The sequence below is a fragment of the Rhineura floridana genome, chromosome 1, assembly GCF_030035675.1.
Source record: "Rhineura floridana isolate rRhiFlo1 chromosome 1, rRhiFlo1.hap2, whole genome shotgun sequence".
Lineage (NCBI taxonomy): Eukaryota > Metazoa > Chordata > Lepidosauria > Squamata > Rhineuridae > Rhineura > Rhineura floridana.
In genome coordinates this window covers 134,422,369-134,442,406 of record NC_084480.1, presented here as the reverse complement: position 1 = coordinate 134,442,406, position 20,038 = coordinate 134,422,369, and the positions used below count along the sequence as shown (strand labels likewise).

The following is a 20,038-nucleotide window of genomic DNA, read 5'->3' as shown; positions in this document are numbered from 1 at the left end:
CTTATTCGTTCTATGTCCTTTCAGTCCACAAACAACACAGTATGTAACTGATGGTTTCCCACCTCTAATTTGCATTGTGGTTGTATTGAAATAGATAGCTCTGCAGAAAGCTAGGTGAATAATGTTGTTTTTGTCAGAAGCTGAACTACAGTGGAATAGAAACAGTGCTGCATGCAACAAATATGGGTTGGAATAGAAATAGTTTCCCCAATCTAGGGTAATTGATAATGGGACATAGGTCTCCCTTTCTTCATTCATTAACTTAATCCTTTGCCTTTTTCTGCCCATGCGTACCTTAATTTTCACCTTTCCTATTCCTATCCTGGAGTGATGTGATCTCACTACCTCCTCAAACCTCCAGCAATCCCTACTGCCCCAACCTCCATCTAATATGTGCATTGATATGGCACTGTACCCCAATATATACAAATATATGCATTTTTGTAAACATTGGTTGGAGAACTGAATTGCAAAATTCAGGTAAGTGCAAATTTTGAAGGACAGCTGTATTTCATTTCACATGTTGTTTTGGAAAGTGCAAATTTGATCAATTTGGCTGTAAATGTGAACTGAATCAAATTTCTCCCCCCCTCCCCATCTGAGTTAATTCCCAATGAGAACTCAATGGGATTTAGTTCTGAATAGACATTATAGGATTGTTCTCTGAGTTCACTACTAGTATTTAGCACGGCTAACCTGTGACCCTCCAGATATATTGGACTACCACTGCAATAATTCCAAGCCACTGGGTGTGTTGGCTGGGGCTGATGGGAGTTGGAGTCCAATCACATCTGGAGGGCCACTGGTTAGCCACTCCTGGTTTATAGGATTAGGTCTCCTAATCCCATGATATTGTTGCGCGCCTCCCCAATCTCCAAGTGGTGAGATTTCAGGGGTCCCTGCACTCATCCAGGGTTTGGTTTCCTTTGGGAAGAAGGTCAGTGGAGACTGTGGTGTCTTTATGAAATATGGTTTATTTATTTACACACATTCCAACCAGAGCTTAGGATGGAGGGGTTCAAGGTATCAGCAGTCCAATATCCAGCTTTTCCATCCGGGTTACAGGAGGCATCTTAAAGCCATGATGCAGAGAGTCAATCTGCCTGCCTGCCTTCAGTCCCCAGCCATTCTCTAGACACACTCTACCCACGCTAAAAACACAAACCTCTCCTAGCCGCCAGGAGGGGGGGAGGCTCTCCTGAAGAGTTTCAATGACAAAAGGATCTCCCTGGCCCATTCACCGGTTGCTGGGCACCTGATAGACCCATTAACAACCTGGCCACTCGATTAGTTTAACAAAAGAAACTCATCTGGCCAGCAGAGCCAGCCCCTCACCCCAAGGCACAGGTCTTCCAAATCAGAGGCTGGAAGGGAACTCACAGGAGTCATCCATTCTAACCCCCAAACTCACAACAATATTTAGAAGGAGCTAACACTTGGCATTAATAGACAAACATTCAATGGGGGGGGTCAGATTAGCACTAACATAACCAAGAGATTTTTGAGCTGTTATTCATGCTTTCAGGAAAGGAAAGCTGGATTTTTCAGAGAACAAATTAGACTGAGTGGCCTTCACATTCACTTGAATAGTCAGACTTTCTCTGAGAAAAATATGAGATCTTTTGTTCATTTCCCCAGCACAAATCAGTTTTAAAGAGAGAAGGAGAGTGCCATCATCCATATGTTTCTAGCCCAGTGGTTTATTTCCGTCCTTTCCATTGCTTTCATTATATTTGCTTGTTCATCCCACACTCTTATCATGTTGTTTCCCTTGTATCACAGAAAGATTGTTAATCCATCTTCATTGCAAGAAGATTTGCCCCCCTTTTGACTAATCTATGCCATTAAAATCTAATTTGTTGTTCAATATTCTTGCTTTTCTCAATTACAGTGATGCCAATGCTTTCATTTTTGTCTTCTACACTCATGAAAACTATCCATGTGTCAAAGATCTCCATGTAATTGCATAATAACTAATTTTAAAACTGTAGGGCAACTCAGTGGAATGATGGGGTCAATATATTATTTCAAATGTCTATTAAGAAAACACAGGGTAAGAGCAAATTTAACTCTAACAAGGGAGTGATATACTAAGAATGTAAACCTTGTTCATCAAGATTTTTTTTTTGTTAAGTTCCTGCCCTGTTTGGTCCACAGAACATCCCCAACCTTCCTTTCAGCCAATAAGCATGCTTTCACTAAGTTTAGAGTTTATGTAATCTGCACCTCTGATGTGACTTGATGCTTCCTGCTGGAGATGCACATATTTGTAGCTGTAGTCTACCAGTATATGGGCCACACCATTAAGTTCTGCTGATTATGGATTAGAATCATAGAATAGTAGAGTTGGAAGGGGCCTATAAGGCCAACTGATAAGATATGAAATCATACACACACACACAAATATTAGTATTTGGATTTTATCCTATAAGTCTGTCTTCAGTTTTTTTAAAATTTGACTAGTTTTGAGCGTTCAGTGTAAGGACAAGAGGCAGGGGAGAGAGAAAACACCTGTACCTGTTCCCTGGATGTTGTCTTGTTAAGGCATAACTGTGGAAGATGTGAGTTGACCAAGTGTAGCTGACGATTGTCATACAAAAACAGCAGTGCTGAGACGCAACCCTGAAGGGGGGCTTGGATTGTAATGAGGGTGCCCCACATCAAGGTGTATGTGTGTGTGTGTGTGTGTAGTGCCTCTTGTGTGGGTTGAAATGCCTGGGAGCACATGTTGGTGAGAGGAAGCACTATCAGGGAGGGGTGTGTGTGTAGTTCCATTCATCCCTGGGTGACAGTATTCGATGGGAGACAGCAACCTGGCTGAGAGCTGGATTGGGGACAGTGCATCTGTGTGATTGATGGCTGGCATCAGTTTGTTTTGACACTTTTCATGGTTCTGCCAGTGAAAGATTCCATTGTCTTCTGGTGGTTTTGCATTATATTTTTAGTCGGTGATAGTAGTTTGGTTATTGAGAGGGAGATAGTGGAGTGGTTGGGTGGATGGTGTATCGATGGAAATGTGTAAGGTGCAGGAGGTGGATGCAAAGAGTGATACTGAATGAATATAAAGTATTGTATGATGTGTGCAGATGTAAGACAGAATTTGGTGTGCTGCGTAACAAATAACAATAAAAATATGTTGCATATAGACATGGTTTCTACATAAACAGCATAGTGAAGTCATTTGCCAATTATAAAATAAATGAGAGAGATAAATATAGATAAATATAAAAGAGAGAGAGAGAGATTCTAACAAGTCATGCTTTTTTTGTACAAAACTGTATACACTGGATTGTCTCCACTTTTATCTGGACTAGTAGATTGCATCTGTCACCTGGACTCACCCCTCCTGTGCCTGATAGTGCTGCTTGGCAGATTGCAGGAACACTGATACAGTCTGTTCTGACGCAGGGGTCTTGCTCAAAGCAAAGCCGCTGTGTGCATCCATGTGTACCGACAGTGCTTTGAAATGTGTTCCTGCTGACATTAAATTTCTCTCCTATTTGGAAAGTCGTGCTTGGAAGCCTGCAGCATCCTGCAAAGAAGCTCTTTTCTCAAGCTGCAAACAATTTGGAAGGGATAATTTTAGAAGAGCAACACAATTAGTGAGAAATAATCGTTAGTGCAAAGCTTCCTTAAGGGCTTTTTAAAAAAAACTAACAGTGTTTTCAGCAGTTGGATTTCAGCTGTCTTTATTTCCCAGGAAGGGTTTTTCTGTTCTCTGTTCTCAAACCATTTTATTCCAGAACAGGCCCAGCCATGTTTGGCAGGGTGGAGTCAGAATAAAAACTATAAAAAGATGTGACAGTCTAAGGAAGACACTCTGATTAATCTTTGCTCTCCATGCTCAGAGAGATCTTGTGGCTGAAACTGAATCAAGTCCTGAATGAATGAATAAGATTGCAATGAGCCATTATTAGGACTGGACTTATTATTAGTAGGGCTGGCACCAAAGGGCAGCCAGGTAGGGTCCTGGCCGAGGGGCCCTGTGATCCAGAGAGGCCCTTGAAGGGCCCCTCCTTAGGGTGTGGGGGTAGAGCTTCCCTTCTAAATTCCTCAGCGGGGTCGACTCCCAACCCTGCTGCAGATAGCAGGAATAGAGCTAGGGCAGAGGTTGGAAAAGTTACTTTTTTAAACTACAGCTCCCATCAGCCCCAGCCAGCATGGCCACTGGATTGGGCTGATAAGAATTGTAGTTCAAAAAAGTAATTTTTCCAAGCTCTGAGCTAGAGTTGGCTGGTCTTCAGTTTTCGGCCAGAGACTCTGGTTTTGGGGGGTCCTTCCCATGTCTCTGGGTGACTCACCTTAATCTCCATACTCTTAGCTTTCATGGCGACCCTATGAATCAGCGACCTGCAATAGCATCTGTCATGAACCACCCTGTTCATATCTTGTAAGTTGAGGTCGGTGGCTTCCTTTATGGAATCAATCCATTTCTTGTTTGGCCTTCCCCTTTTTCTACTCTCTTCTGTTTTCCCCAGCATTATTATCTTTTCTAATGAATCATGTCTTCTCATTATGTGTCCAAAGTATGATAACCTCAGTTGCATCATTTTAGCTTCTAGCGATAGTTCTGGTTTAATTTGTTCTAACACCCAATTATTTGTCTTTTTCACAGTCCATGGTATCCGCAAAGCTCTCCTTCAACACCACATTTCAAATGAGTTGATTTTTCTCTTATTCACCTTTTTCACTGTCCAACTTTCACATACATACATAGAGATCGGAAATACCATGGTCTGAATGATCCTGAGTTTAGTGTTCAGTGATACATCTTTACATTTGAGGACCTTTTCTAGTTCTCTCACAGCTGCCCTCCCCAGTCCTAGCCTTCTTCTGATTTCTTGACTATTGTCTCCATTTTGGTTAATGACTGTGCGAAGATATTGATAATCATTGACAAGTACAATGTCCTCATTGTCAACTTTAATGTTACATAAATCTTCTGTTGTCATTACTTTAGTCTTCTTGATGTTCATCTGTAGTCCTGCTGTTGTGCTTTCCTCTTTAACTTTCATCAGCATTCATTTCAAATCATTATTGGTTTCTGCTAGTAGTATGGTATCGTCTGCATATCTTAAATGATTGATATTTCTCCCTCCAGTTTTCACACCTCCTTCATCTTGGTCCAATCCTGATTTCCGTATGATATGTTCTGCGTACAGATTAAATAAAAGGGTGATAAAATACACCCCTGTCTCACACCCTTTCCGATGGGGAACCTATTGGTTTCTCCATATTCCGTCCTTACAGTAGCCTCTTGTGCAGAGTATAGGTTGCGCATCAGGACAATCAGATGCTGTGGCACCCCCATTTCTTTTAAAGCATTCCATAGTTTTTCATGATCTACACAGTCAAAGGTTTTGCTGTAATCTATAAAGCACAGGGTGATTTTCTTCTGAAATTCCTTGGCCCATTCCATTATCCAATGTATGCTTGCGATATGATCTCTGGTACCTCTTCCCTTTCTAAATCCAGCTTGGAGGTCTGGCATTTCTCGCTCCATATATGGTAAGAATCTTAGTTGTAGAATCTTGAGAATTACTTTACTTGCATGGGATATTAAGGCAATAGTTTGATAATTACTGCATTCCCTGGGATCTCCTTTCTTAGGAATTGGGATGTATATGGAACACTTCCAGTCTGTGGGCCATTGTTTAGTTTTCCATATTTCTTGACAGATTTTAGTCAAAATTTGGACTGATTCAGTCTCAGTAGCTTGTAGCAACTCTATTGGTATGCCATCTATTCCTGGTGATTTGTTTCTTCCAAGTATTTTAAGAGAGCTTTCACCTCGCATTCTAAAATTTCTGGTTCCTCATCATATGGTTCCTCCATGAATGAATCTGTCATCCTGGCATCTCTTTTATAGAGTTCTTCAGTGTATTGCTTCCATCTTCCTTTTATTTCATCTCAGTCAGTCAATGTGTTCCCCTGTTGATTATTCAACATCCCTACTCTTGGTTTAAATTTCCCTTTAATTTCTCTAATCTTTTGGAATAGGGCTCTTGTTCTACCCTTTTTGTTGTCCTCTTCTATTTCTATACAGTAACTATTGTAATAGTTCTCTTTGTCCCTATGTACTAGTTGCTGTATTGTTGCATTTAGGGTTCTGACTGTGTTTCTATCTCCTTTTGCTTTTGTTTTCCTTTTCTCTTTAACCATTTGAAGAGTTTCTTCAGTCATCCATTGAGGTCTTTCTCTGTTTTTAACTAGAGGTATTGTCTTTTTGCATTCTTCTCTGATAACATCTCTGACTTCATTCCACAGTTCTTCTAGTTCTCTGTCAACTAAGTTTAAGGCCTCAAACCTGTACCTTACTTGATCTTTATATTTTTCTGGCATGTTATTTAAACTGTATTTTGGCATTATGATTGCTTTGTTGTTGTTCTTTAGCTTTACTCTGATTTTCGACAGGACCAGTTCATGATCTGTACCGCAGTCTGCTCCTGGTCTTGTTTTTGCAGAAAGTATGGAACTTCTCCATCTTCTGCTACCAAATATAATCAATTTGATTGCTATATTGACCATTTGGTGACGTCCAAGTGTACAGTTGTATTTTCGTTGTTCAAAAAATGTGTTCACAGAAAACCAATTATCGGCTTCACAGAATTCAATAAGTCTTTCTCCTGCTTTGTTTCTGTCTCCTAGGCCCCATTTCCCCACAATTCCTAATTCTTCTCTGTTCCCTACTTTTGCATTCCAATCCCCCATGATTATCAGCACATCTTGTTTTGGTGTGTGATCAATTTCTTCCTGTACTTCTGCATAAAATCTCTCCAATTCCTCTTCTGCGTTTGCCGTCGGAGCGTAGACTTGGATGATGGTTATGTTGATAGGTTTCCCGTTTAATCTCATTGATATCACTCGCTCAGACCCTGCATTGTAGCTCCGAATTGCTCTTGCTGCATCACTTCTCACTATTAAAGCAACCCCATTTCTTCTTAATTTCTCATTTCCTGCATAAAATATTTTGTAGTTGCCTGATTGAAAATGTCCCATTCCCATCCATTTTAGTTCGCTCACACCAAGTATTGTAATGTTGATGTGTTCCATTTCTTGCTTGACAATTTCTAACTTTGCCTGCTTCATGCTTCTCACATTCCATGTTCCTATTGTGTGCGTCGTACAACTCCGGACTCTGCTTTCACATCTGTGTGCATCATCCTCTGGGCTTCCTTTTGGCTTTGACCCAGCTGCGTCATTAGTCACAGTGCTACTCGTACTTGTCCTTTGTTCTTCCCCAGTAGGTGGGTGAGTGCCTTCTGACCTGGGGGTCCCATCTTCCAGCACTATCTCATGTTGCATTTTGGATACTCTGTTCATAGGGTTTTTGTGGTAAGAGATATTCAGAGGTGGTTTACCATTGCCTTCCTCTGAGTTTGGATGCATCTTAGTCTGGTGTTTCAGCTTTGACCATTCCACCTTGGGTGCCCCTGCTAGGAGTCTAGCCTCTTGGTCTAGACTCCTGACGGCATTGCTCTCAGTTTCTTCAACACACTCAAACCCCCTCACCATGTTAAGGTGTGCATCCTAGAGGAGGTGTGAAGTACTAGTTCCCTTATATTTGGCACAGATTAGGCTTCATCTTGAGTACTGTGTCCAGTTCTAGACATCTCACTTCAAGAAGGATGCAGACAAACTGAACAGGTTCAGAGGAGGGCAATAAGGATGATCAGGGGACTAGCAACAAAGCCCTATAAGGAGAGACTGAAAGAACTGGGCATGTTTAGACTTGAGAAGAGAAGACTGAGGGGAGATATGATTGCACTGTTCAAGTACTTGAAAGGTTGTCACACAGAGGAGGGCCAGGATCTCTTCTCGATTATCCCCGAGTGCAGGACACGGAATAATGAGCTCAAGTTGCAGGAAGCCAAAGTTTGGCTGAATAGTAGGAAAAACTTCCTAACTGTTAGAGTGGTACACCAATGGAACCAATTACCTAGGGAGGTGGTGGGCTCTCCAAAATGGAGGCTTTGAAGAGGCTTTGAAGAGGCAAGTGGAAAGCCACCTGTCAGGTATGCTTTAAGATTCCTGCATTGAGCAGAGGGTGGGACTTGATGGCTTTATAGGCCCCTTCCAACTCTACCATTCTGTAATTCTATGTTTTTCAACAATGTATGATCTTTGCATCACTTTTCAGATGTGTGTGTGTGTGTGTGTGTGTGTGTGTGTTGAATTGAATAAAAAGCACCCAGAGTTTCACTGCAAAAGGAACATAATTCACATTCAGCTCATCTGGAAATTATCAGAACTACCTTCAGGTGTAGTTCAGGAATTTTTGAATGAATCCAGTGAATTAGTTAATTTGAATTAGTTCATTCTAAGCACTGATCATTTGCTGCTGCACTGATTGCCCACATTGACACCCTTCAGTCTTCAGTGGAGCTCTTTGTTGGCTGTTTGATCCTTCTCCATCCCCAGGATGAGGCTTTTCCTCTCCCTGCGTCCTTGGGAAGAGGAGATGGTATAGCACTAATGTTGGCAGTGTGAGCAGAGTTGAGAAGGGGAGCCTGCTCGAGGTTGGGTGTGCCCACTTCAGTTCTGTTCACCACAATGAACAGGATTCATTGTGAATTCTATGCATGAAGAAGGGGATGGTAGGCTTCCCTCCCCCCCACATATGGCCGTGCCCTCTGGCGGTCTATGCATTGGCACAGACATCTGCAGAGGAAAAGCCTACAGCAAATGCTCCCATGTAGGCTTTCATTCAATCAGAACCCCTGCATAACAGGGGCTTCATATTCTATGTGAGCCTACACATGATCAGATGCTCATGCACATGCTTTCCCTATGCAGATATCTGCACTGATGTGTGGACATTCACAGCACATGGCCAGTGCCGTGCAGGACATTGGGAAAAGGTCAGCAGCACATTCCTAATGTCACATGCTACAAAGGTAGCTTGAAAAATACAAACATAGGAAGCTGCCTTATACTGAGTCAAACTATTGGTCCATCTAGCTCAGTACTATCTACACTGACTGGCAGCAGCTCACCAGGATTTCAGGCAGGAGTCTCTCCCAGCCCTACCTGGATTGAACCTTGGACCTTCTGCATGCAAGGCAGATGCTGAACCACTGAGCTATGGCCCTGAGTGGGGCTCATATCTCAACCTAAAACTTTGTGTCTGTTTGAAAAAATGGCATATGTTTTTCTACTCAGAAAATTGCCTTTTGGAGATCCAACATTATAATCTTCCCCATTTACACCTAGCCATTAGTCGCAAGATCGTAGCATGATAGCTGTGTGTATGTCAAACTATACAAGAACTGAAATTATATCAAAAACTTTCTTTAGAGACATAAATTGCTGCTCGTCTCCTGAAAACACGTAAAATTGCACTTCAGTGGTGAGTTGCCAAATGTACTCCTCTTTTTAGGCCACCCCCCCGCCAGATATGACTTAGGTAGAAGCGGATCTCTTCTCTTTTTATGACTCCATTTCCTAAGGATATCATCTTCCATAATTGTTTATTGAATGACCCCAGCATATTTTGTGTACTGATGAGCTGCTCCACACATTCATTATTGGCTTCACAAAAACAAAACAAAACCAACCCACCCCCCACTTTCATTTGCCTAGTCCTGATTTATTTTTCTAGGTGCCATCTATTTTATTCTCACACCATGTCATCAGTGCTGCATAGGAAATAGCTCTTCAAAATGACATTTTCTGTTCCAGAAGAAATTGCATAATTCTTCTTCATCCGTTTTTGGAATCTGCTCATTTCATTGTTGCATATTTCTCTCATTGTAAATATCATCTTCTCAAGGAACCAAGTATTTAAGTCAAGCAAAGATATACTCTAAGGTCCTTACAGTGGGGAACAAAATAGGTGGAAATAAAATTTAAAAATCGCAACATATCACTCGCAGAAGATGGTACCCTCCCTTCCCATGGACAGAGACGCTGAGAGTGGAATAGTACTTCTAACACTGGCAACTGGACAGCATCCTCCACCACACCTGAGAGAAACTGCCTAGCTTAAAGGCTGCACAAAGACTGTGTAGCACACTCATACACACACACTTTTGTTTTCTCCAATATCTCTCCACCACTGTCTCACTCTGCCTAACGGCAGAGCTGACCTTGCGCACTAGTAACAAAACCTAGCATCTTTTTCACATGGCGTTGGAAAGATTCTACACAAACACTCCAATAACTAGGCACAGTGGGTTTCTGTCATAACCCACAACCTGGGTGACCTTGCAATGCATGGCTAAAGCTGCTTCCTTGGGCGGTGGGGGGGGCACAGTATCTTATTTGGAGCCCTCCTGGCCAGAGGACACAATCCTGCTACCATCCTCTGACTCAGAGGATGAGTCCTCTGCAGTGCCTCTGTCTCCCCAGCCTCAGAGAAGTCAAAAGACTGCAAATACAGAGAGGACTCTTTAAGCACCTAGCCACCTCCTCCAGTGAGATACAGCCTAACATATTGTCAGCCTAGGCTTCAGTTAGCTCTAGCTCTCTGCAGAGACTACGTTTTCCTCTACCTGCCTTGGGAGAATACTTCAGTCAGCAGGGCTTCTGGGAACTCTCTAAGGTCCTATTCATATCTGTTTTCTGACTTTCATCTGACTTTGACTTGCTTCCACTGGACACTGCATGCTTCCCCTGTGAGCCTTGTGGTTCCATAGAACCAGCCAGATTTAAATGGGGAGCCCCAGCTGATCAGACATCAGTTTTCTGTTTCCTTTGCCAGCAGGGATGCTGACCAGAGGAGGGAACTACAGGCAGGTCACAGCTGGATTGTGTCATGCCAGCTTGCCAGCCTTATCCTGGCCTGCAGTTAAAATGGCTAACTCCCAAAGCCTTATGGGGAATTCTTCCCCTTGACATCTTCCTTGTTAGCTTGCTAGCAAGCAGTTAAATCTTTGATGTTCTTTCATCACTGTGACTTGGTGATTTTTACAACACAGCTGTACTAGCTTACAGTAATTTTGCACCTTCTTATCAGTGGAAGGGGCCTGGTTCCGTCAAGGCCGTAAAACTCCTTGCTTTGTTATGGGAAACCAATAGGAGGCGCCTGGTGCTGTGGGAACATCGTTTTTTCATCCCTTTGATGAAAATGTTAATTGGTTAATTGTCTCCGGCTGGGAGGGAATTTTCCTCCATAAGAGGAGGCTCAGAACTCTGGGTTTGTGTCCCACTTCGGAGCACCACCTTGCCTATGGTGATGTTCTGTTGTGGCTCCATTTACATCTTGACTTGCAACTCCCTGAGGGGAAGAAGGCTATTCAGTGAGAGATCCTATGCTCTTGTAAGTATAGCTAGGCAAACAGCTTTGTTATTTTGATTTGTGCCAAGAAACTTTCCTTTATCTTTTCTATTAAATACTTTACCCGTTTGGGTGTATGGTTTTAGGATTCAATTTGCTGCTACAAATTATTTGTGTGTACCTTTTTGCTTTTTGTAACCTTTTTATGCTTTTCTTATTTTCTTTTTAATAAACTTTAGTTACTTTAAACCAACGTGTGTTTATTCCAGAGGAAGGGGTCAGTTCCTAAATTCAGTCCTTGCCATTTGATCACAACTACCGTGTAACAGAGAAACGTTTTTACCTAAGACTTCAGAAGGGGCCAGGAGTGTGTCTAGACTCTGGTCCTGAGAGGCTCAGGTGTTTAAGTGGGCTCTGGGGTTCCCTTCGCCCCAGAGTAGCTAACCAGTTGAAGGGTGGTGGCAGTACTACCTTGTAGGGTTGGTGTTGACGTGCACAACCTTGGCAAACCAGGATTTGCTGGGATCAATTGCCCAAGGCCGGGGATTGACTCCTAGGACAGTGAGAGCAGACGGGGAAGAGCTCCCCGCTTTCACCACAGATTGACCACACAATAGCCCAGAATCCTTCTGGCCCAGGAATTCAGATGACATTAGTGAGTCAGTAGGGTGGACAGAAATTCTTAGGACTGAGATGTCTGGAAGAATAATGGTTGACACAATCAATGGAATTGCTGTCAGCTATATCTGTGATTGCCCAATCCATACATTATGAACGAGATTTCACCTTTAATAGAAAAAGAGATACTATGGGTGAAAAGGAGAGATGACTTTTGCTGATTCCTCTCCATCTCCTGCATCCCTCAGTGCCATCTCTCATGTTATTCTGATGGGTTGGAGAAATCAGCAAAAATTTCCTCCCCTACTCTACTGAATGGAACTTTGCTCAGGGGATTTTCCTACCACTGGAAATGTGTGGATCCAACCCTATGTCTATTCATGTAGGATGAGGACTACTCATGTGAAGAGAAATTATTCATGAGTAAACCAGGCATGAGACTCAAAATGATACAGATAACATTGCTAAATTTTAAATAATTTATGTGAAAAACCACAATGACAAAAAACAGTCAGCTCATGTTAAGGATACAATAACCATCAGTACTTCCATCTAAAATTAAAAATATATGTCAATATAAGGACTCCAGATGTCCAAATAGATATCTACATGAGACTGGTATTTATACATGTTCAAATGTAGCAAGGACATGGAAGTCCTCAGACCATTGCATAATAGATGATGGGTGTTAATCCTTCCAGGCACAAAGTCTCTTAGCGACCATAGGGGTTCTCTAAATTCACTTCTATTGCCCTGTCATTCTTCAGGAATATAATCTAAAGTACATAAATATCTGGAAACATCAAAGATTTTGCCAGTACAAAATAAATATAGACAACAGCTACAGACCAAAAGGAATGTATCACTGGGCATGGCCACATCATATGCTTCAACGAGGCACTTTCAGCATTACACCTCTGGTATCTATCTGTATTAGACAATGTATGCCTACAAAGACATAGTGGGATCCAATATACCCAAAACATCAATTTTTGCTGGATCAGTCTCAATTTCAAATCTAGAGAAATGTTCCTTCTGTATGGATTCTATATGGAACTGGATTCACCTTCTACTGAACCGGTAGAATCATAGAAAAGTAGAGTTGGAAGGGGTCTATAAGGCCATCAAATCCTGATGACCTTTATTGGGAGAAGGACAGGGGGAGTGTGACCCTGTTATTCTTACTTGATCTATCAGCAGCTTTTGATACCATTGACCATGGTATACTTCTGGGCCGACTCAGTGAGATGGGTATCAGAGGCACTGTTTTACAGTGGTTCCGATCCTATCTCCAAGGTCATTTTCAGAGAATAGTATTGGGTGATTGTCTTTCACCCCCCTGGCAGTTGTGCTGTGGGGTGCCAGAGGGTGCCATCTTGTTCCCCATGCTGTTTAACATCTATATGAATCCCTTGGGAGCAGTCATCAGGAGATTTGGGGCAAGGTGTCAGCAGTATGCTGATGATACCCAGCTCTATTTCTTTGTAACATTTGAATTGGGAGAGGCCGTGCAAGCCCTGGACCTCTGCCTGGACTCGGTGGTGGGCTGGATCAGGGCCAAAAAACTGAGTCTGAATCCTAGCAAGAAGGAGGCATTGTGGGTTGGAGGTTCCCAAGTTTGGATAATTGGTCAGTTGCCTGCTTTGGATGGGGTTGTACTCCCTCTGAAAGAGCAGGTCTATAGTCTGGGGGTGCTCCTGCTTCCATCTTTGTCGCGAGAGGCCAGGTGACCTCCGTGGCTCGGAGTACTATTTACCAGGTTTGGCTGGTAAGACAGCTGCAGCCATTTCTGGACTGGGATAGCCTGACCACTGTTGTTCACACACTGGTAACCTCAAGGCTGGATTTGTGTAATGCATTCTATGTGGGCTGCCCTTGAGGTTGGTCTGGAAGTTGCAGCTGGTGCAAAATGGGGTGGTGAGACTGCTCACTGGGGCAGGTTATTGTCAATATGTCACCCCACTGCTGAAAGAATTGCACTGGCTGCCCATTTGCTACTGGGCCAAGTTCAAGGTTCTAGCTTTGGTGTACGAAGCCCTATACACCTTGTGACCAGGATACCTGAAAGAGTATCTTACCCCTTATATACCCAATCGATCACTGCGCTGTGCAGGTGAGGGCCTCCTGCAGATACCATTTTATCAGGAGGTCCGTTCCACATGACATAGGAAATGGACCGTTAGTGTAGCGACACCTACCCTGTGGAATTCTCTCCCCTTAAATATTAGGCAGGCGCCATCTCTGTTATCTTTTAGGCGCCTATTGAAGGCCTTCCTCTTTCAACAAGCCTTTTAAATTGAGACCTTATCCCAGTCTGCATCTATGTTGGAATTGCTTTTTAATCTGTTTTTAAACCTTTTTAAAAAAACGAAAAACAATATGTTTTTAACCTTTTTTAAAAAGATGTTTTGAAAGCTTTTTTAAAAAAAGTTTTAAAAGTTTTTTGGTTTTATTTATTTTTGTATTTTAAAGTCTGTTTTTATGATGGTTTAAAGTGCTTTTAGTACTTTTGTTTGCCGCCCTGGGCTCCTGCTGGAAGGAAGGGTGGGATATAAAGAAAGAAAGAAAGAAGCAATCCAAGTACATGGCCATCTTCAGTGCTAGTCCTACACAGAGCAAACCCATTGAAATTAATAGATATGACAAACAGGTTCATTAATTTCAATGGGTTTACTCTGAGCAGTAGTTTGTTGAATATAACCCACTGTGTATAAGGCTCACTAGTTTGTACTAGGGTTGTAATATCAGAAAAAGCCCCGAAGTAGGCCCATTTTTAGGGCTAAACCAATAGTGGCATATATTTGAAATTTGCTAACATTTTGTTTAAATTTAAAACAGGAAACTGCGTAGAAAATTCAAATCTACATTTTGAATGGGAACTTTTACTTCAAAAATTGTATGCTATGGACTTGCTGGGAGGCCTTCTCCTGACTGCCAGTATAAAAGATTGTCATGATATTAAGTGTCATTGCATGTCATCCATCAAATTCTGTCAGTTACGAAATACCATTAAAGTCAATGATCAAGTACAGTCAAAAATCCAATTCCATGTTAACTATCAAAAAGGTCAAAGTCTAAATGTCATTTAATATCAACTGTCAAATATTGTCAAGTGTAAATATCATTGTACATCATTTGCAGGACAAGGCTAAAAGGAAGTCAAAAGCACACATTTTTAAACAGGCTATAGCTTTATTCTGGGCTTTTGCAGGAATTTAAAGTTGGGTATGGGTGGATGAAATTGTAAGAAATCATTATGTGGCAGCACCTACACTTTAGAACCCCCTGCCTATTGACATCAGACAGGCACCTTCACTGTATTCTTTTTGGCACCTGCTTAAAACATTTCTGTTTAGGCAAGCCTACCTAGAAGTTGGTGTGTTTTGATCTTTTTACTGCTGATTTATATTGTTTTTCAAATATTTTTAATTTCTTGTTTTAACTGTTTTTATTGATAATTTTAATGTTTCTTGTAAACCACTTAGAGGTTGTTGCTGTTTTTTACAATCAAGTGGTATATAAATTTTGTTAAAGAAAATAAACAAATAAATAAGTCAAGCCGCCGTAACAGGTATGCAACCAACAAATTCTGCTCTGGTTTGTTTTTTTATAGCATGAGTAGCATCTTAGAATGGCATGATATCCTGTACCATCTCAACACATTGTGCATGCAGGGGACTGATTTATTGAATTTCCACTGGCCTAAGAGGATATCTGTGTACTTGCCTCAAGGAGAGAATTGCAAAGTTTTGAAAAAACAGAACATAAGAAGCTCCCTTATAGACAGACCCACAGACCCACTGGTCCATTCAGCTCAGTATTGTCTACACTGACAGGCAGCAGCTCTCCATGGTTTCAGACAAGGTACATTCCCAGCAATATGTGGGGACACTGCGGATTGAACCTAGGACCTTTTGCACACAAAGCAGATGTCTACCACTGAGCTGCAGCCCTTCTCCAAAAAGGTCCATCCTCCTTATTGAACCCTTTTTAGTTCTTCAGTGGAATGGGCCCACCCACTCTGATTAAAATGCTGGTTCAAGTGCTTTGGTACCCAAATTCAATCCCAGCTAATTCAACTCTCTTCTCTTCCCATCCCAGACTGTATCCAGGTTAGGAATGGGATCCACTGGCCGGAGCCTTCTTGAAAGCATTCCATCAACCTACCAGTCTGGTATCGATTTGAGTTCGTTCATAATATTGATATTAATTTTAAAGGAAATATTGGTATATTGAAAGAAAATATAAATGAAATGGAATATTGATAAAATCATTCTTAATATCAATATTTTAAAGGCAGATTTTTTTCTAAAAAACATTTTCAAAAATAGCTGCAGAAAATTGTTACACAAAAATCTGATCAGCAACGATAGAGAATAAGCAAATTTATCGAAAATGTGGTACCAAGTTAGAATTGGACTGAATTCTAGCACGTCCCTAAACCAGGTTGAAGCTGTGACAAAGCACGTTAACAGCCTGGCCAAAAATAGAACAGCAGAATCACTGAGAACTTAAACCCCCAGTGTATTTGCCACGCTCAAAAAGGTGAGAGAAGGAAATACAACCTGTCACCACGTCAATGAGCCAATTGTGGCTGCCTGGAAAAATTCCTTTCCAGCCCTGCCAATCAACTATGACTGCCAAAGCCCACAGAACCATAATTAATGGAGGGAGTGATGGGAATAGCCGAGAATGCCACTTGGTCACAGGAAGGGAAGGAAGACAGATGATAAAAGATATGCTTTGGCAAGGGTGATACCAGGTTTCAGGGGTCCTGGGCAAGATGCCTCTGGAGGTAACACCACCTCTGTACCATTTTCTCCCCTCCCCCTTACCATCCTGGTAAGGAGGAGGGGCAGAATGAATCCCTTTTTCTTTTTGATAAGTAGGGATAGAAAGATCTAACCGTTTCAGTTCTCTCAGTTTCTAATTTTTCCAAACCTAAATTCAGTTCTCTACATTTCTGCAGTAATTTGTGATTTTCTTTTTAAAAAAAGGATCCTCATGAAAATTCTTCAGCATTTTAGTGTGAATATCTCCTAATAAACACATTTTTGTCTTCAGTTTTGACTAATGTGCACATTTTTGCAAGCAATTGCTTTTAATATGATGCATTTTTGTGTGTTATTTTCACTAATATATTCATTTTTATGCACTTTCCCCCCCAACTTATTTTTGTGAACATTGTTTGGTGAACTGCATTGCAAAATTTGGAAAAGTGCAAATTTCAAAGGATGGCTGTGTTTCGGTTCTCGTATTGTTTCAGAAAGTGCAAATTTGATAAATTCAGCTTTCAATGCTAACCAAATTGCATTTCTCCACTGTCCCTACTGATAAGTGAAGAAAAAGAGAATTTGTTTCCCCCCCACCCCACACATACTTACTGTCCTGGTAGAGAGCAAAATGGGCTCCATTCTGTTATAAGTAACCTTCCTTCACACTCTCTCCTTGTTTTGTTCCAAGTATTACAGCTGTATTTTTGATTATTTACTTATAAGCACTGCCAGTTCATTAGGAAGAGCATAGCTCAAAAGACAATTGTAACTGCCTTACTGCTTAGGTTTTAAATTTAGCCACAAAAATGGAACAATTCACTTAGAGCAGAGCTAAGCTAAGGCAAATTTATAATATTTATTACAGTGAAACAAAACAATGCAAAACCCAAGTGGTCCATTAGGGCATTAAATGCACGTTCTCCCTTGTCATTTAGTGTGGCACATTGTTTACACTAATCATCCATATGAAAAATGTGTGATGAATAATTTTCATCCTTACGCTGCAGGAATTAGCATACGTTATCAGACCAATGGCTCAATATTTCACAGGCGTCTTTCTTAACGTTTCTCAAAGGACATAGAGGGCCTCCATGGAAGATAAAGAAGGTACTTTGGGATCGGCTGAGGGAAAATAATTAAAACTTCAAGAACTAGCTACACATTATGCACAAGCGTATGCCATTAACAAGAAAAATAGTGGTGAGACACAGGGCTGTAGAGCAGAGAAGGAGGAAGAGTGCTTAACCCTTTCCCCATTTCTTGTTTCTCTGAGTCAAGGTATTCCTCCTAACAGCTTTACCCCCATCCTGCGAGATTCTGGATGCATGTTTGGGAGAAGATGGCACTCCGGGACATTAAAAGAAACAAAAGAACAAGCTGAGGAAAAAATAAGAAGACAAAGCAGAAGAACAAGAAGAAAGCATTTGCCTTGTGTTTTTGCAATGGTAGAGATGTATGTGGGAAGCTTAACACCGGGATGGGATGACAACAACATAATACCTCTGTTTGGGTGTGCTGCTTTCATAGAATCATAGAATACTACAGTTGGAAGGGGCCTATAAGGCCATTGAGTCCAGCCCCCTGCTCAGTGCAGGAATCCAAATTAAAGCATACCTGACAGGGGGCTGTCCAGCTGCCTCTTGAATGCCTCCAGTGTTGGAGAGCCCACTATCTCCCTAGGTAATTGATTCCATTGTCATACCTCTCTAACAGGTATGACATTTTTCTTGATGTTTAGTTGAAATCTGACTTCCTGTAACTTGAGCCCATTATTCCGTGTCCTGCATTCTGGGACGATCAAGAAGAGATCCTGGCCCTCCTGTCTGTGACAACCTTTCAAATACTTGAAGAGTGCTATCATATCTCCATTCATTCTTCTCTTTTCAAGGTTAAATATGCCCAGTTCTTTCAGTCTCTCCTCACAGGGCTTTTGGTGTAGTGGTTAAAGTGTTGGACTATGACCTGGTTCAAATCCCCACACAGCCATGAAGCTCACTGAATGACCTTGGGCCAGTCACTGCCTCTCAGCCTCATGAAAACCCTATTCATAGGGTTGCCATAAGTCGGAATCGACTTGAAGGCAGTACACATACATTTTTGTTCCCAGTCCTGAACATCCTTGTTGCCCTCCAGTTTGTCTGCATCTTTCTTAAAGTGTGATGTCCAGAACTGGATGCACTACTCAAGATGAAGCCTAACCAGTGCTGAATAGAGGGGAACTAGTATTTCACAAGATTTGGAAACTATACTTCTGTTAACCCAGCCTAAAACAGCATTTGCCTTTTTTTTGCAGTCACATTCCACTGTTGACTCATATTTAGCTTGTGATCAACAACAATTCCAAGATGCTTCTTGCATGTAATATTGCTGAGCCTCATATCCCCCATGCACTTGGTTTCTTTTTCCTAGGTGTAGAACTTTGCACTTAACCATGTTAAATTTCATTCTGTTGTTTTCAGCACAGTGCTCCAGCCTAGCAACATCACTTTGAATTTTGTTTCTATCCTCCAGGGTATTAGCTATCTCTCCCAATTTTGTATCATAGGCAAATTTGAGAAGCATTCCATGTACCCCCTAATCCAAGTCATTAATAAAAAGAATTGAGCCCTGTGGTACCCCGCTCACTACCTCCCCCCAGTTTGAGATCTGTGGCAGGATCCCTTGCCACTTGGTAAGTAGGCCGTCTAGAAGATCCCACCCTTCCATACCCAACTGATCAATGTGCTCTGCAGGAAATGGGATACTGCAGATACCATCTCATCAGGAGATCCTTATGTCAATACAGGAATGGCCTTTAAGTCTAGTGGCACCTTCGTTTTGGAATTCCTTCCCCTTACATCTTAGACAGGCACCATCTTGTTTAGGGCTGTGCAACTGATCTGTCCAAATCCAGGATGGAATTGGGCTCATTTATGGGTATTTGTGTCCTGTTTGGCCTACAGCCATGCAACCCTGAACACACCCAATCTTGTCTGATCTCGGAAGCTAAGCAGGGTCAGGCCTGGTTAGTACTTGGATGGGAGACCACCTGGGAATACCAGGTGCCATAGGCTTAGAGGAAGGCAGTGGTAAACCACCTCTGAATACCTCTTACCATGAAAACCCTATGAATATATCCAAAAAAGGGTCGCCATAAGTCATATGGTCGCCATAAGTCGTAATGGACTTGAAGGCATATAACAGCAGCAGCAGTGCCCTGTTTGGATCAGCTCAAGACAGCTACAAATCGTTACAGAGCTGATTCAATTTGTAGTGATTTGCACTGATCTGTGGCACAAAACTTTTTGTAAAGAAGCCAGACAGAATATCTCCAAAGTGTTGCAATTATTAGTTACAATACTATTTGAGGAGCATGCCAGGGTGTGGAGGGAGGGAGGGGAAAGCTGGACTTTTCTTATTGAAATGTGCAGGGGTAGAATTTCACCCA

The 20,038-nt window shown here is 41.8% G+C and overlaps 1 pseudogene; it reads left to right on the top strand.

Moving 5' to 3' along the window:
• Window positions 1-19,545: 19,545 nt before the first annotated feature.
• On the top strand, window positions 19,546-19,664 carry LOC133375730 (5S ribosomal RNA; annotated as a pseudogene).
• The last annotated feature ends 374 nt before the right edge of the window (window positions 19,665-20,038 follow it).